Source organism: Aegilops tauschii, chromosome 3 (genome assembly GCF_002575655.3).
Source record: "Aegilops tauschii subsp. strangulata cultivar AL8/78 chromosome 3, Aet v6.0, whole genome shotgun sequence".
Lineage (NCBI taxonomy): Eukaryota > Viridiplantae > Streptophyta > Magnoliopsida > Poales > Poaceae > Aegilops > Aegilops tauschii.
Window position 1 is genome coordinate 600,247,919 of NC_053037.3, and position 1,678 is coordinate 600,249,596.

The following is a 1,678-nucleotide window of genomic DNA, read 5'->3' on the forward strand; positions in this document are numbered from 1 at the left end:
CAAATGGCCCACGTTGTCCTCAACTTCAACGCGTTCCTAGAGAAAACCAAGTTGAAAGATGATGGCAGCAACTATACGGACTGGGTCCGGAACCTGAGGATCATCCTCATAGCTTCCAAGAAAGATTATGTCTTAGAAGCACCGCTAGGTGAAGCACCAATCCCAGAGAACCAAGACGTTATGAACGCTTGGCAAACACGTGCTGATGATTACTCCCTCGTTCAGTGCGGCATGCTTTACAGCTTAGAACCGGGTCTTCAAAAGCGTTTTGAGAAACATGGAGCATATGAGATGTTCGAGGAGCTGAAAATGGTTTTTCAAGCTCATGCCCGGGTCGAGAGATATGAAGTCTCCGACAAGTTCTTCAGCTGTAAAATGGAGGAAAATAGTTCTGTTAGTGAGCACATACTCAGAATGTCCGGGTTGCATAACTGCTTGTCTCAGCTGGGAGTCAATCTCCCGGATGACGCGGTCATTGACAGAATCCTCCAGTCGCTTCCACCAAGCTACAAGAGCTTTGTGATGAACTTCAATATGCAGGGGATGGAAAAGACCATTCCTGAGGTATATTCAATGCTGAAATCAGCGGAGGTGGAGATCAGAAAGGAACATCAAGTGTTGACGGGAATAAAACCACTAAGTTCAAGAAGGGCAAGGGTAAAAAGAACTTCAAGAAGGACGGCAAGGGAGTTGCCGCGCCCGGTAAGCTAGTTGCCGGGAAGAAGTCAAAGAATGGACCCAAGCCTGAGACTGAGTGCTTTTATTGCAAGGGAAGTGGTCACTGGAAGCGGAACTGCCCCAAATACTTAGCGGACAAGAAGGCCGGCAACACCAAAGGTATATGTGATATATATGTAATTGATGTGTACCTTACCAGTGCTCGTAGTAGCTCCTGGGTATTTGATACCGGTGCGGTTGCTCATATTTGTAACTCAAAACAGGAGCTGCGGAATAAGCGGAGACTGGCGAAGGACGAGGTGACGATGCGCGTCGGGAATGGTTCCAAGGTCGATGTGATCGCCGTCGGCACGCTACCTCTGGATTTACCTACGGGATTAGTATTAAACCTCAATAATTGTTATTTAGTGCCAGCTTTGAGCATGAACATTGTATCTGGATCTCGTTTAATTCGACATGGCTACTCATTTAAATCCGAGAATAATGGTTGTTCTATTTATATGAGAGATATGTTTTATGGTCATGCCCCGCTGGTCAATGGTTTATTCTTGATGAATCTCGAACGTGATGTTACACATATTCATAGTGTGAATACCAAAAGATGTAAAGTTGATAACGATAGTCCCACATACTTGTGGCACTGCCGCCTTGGTCACATTGGTGTCAAGCGCATGAAGAAGCTCCATGCAGATGGACTTTTGGAGTCTCTTGATTACGAATTATTTGACACGTGCGAACCATGCCTCATGGGTAAGATGACCAAGACTCCGTTCTCCGGAACAATGGAGCGAGCAACCAACTTGTTGGAAATCATACATACCGATGTGTGCGGTCCAATGAGTGTTGAGGCTCGTGGAGGCTCTCGTTATGTTCTCACTCTCATTGATGACTTAAGTAGATATGGGTATGTCTACCTAATGAAACACAAGTCTGAAACCTTTGAAAAGTTCAAGGAATTTCAGAGTGAGGTTGAGAATCAACGTGACAGGAAAATAAAGTT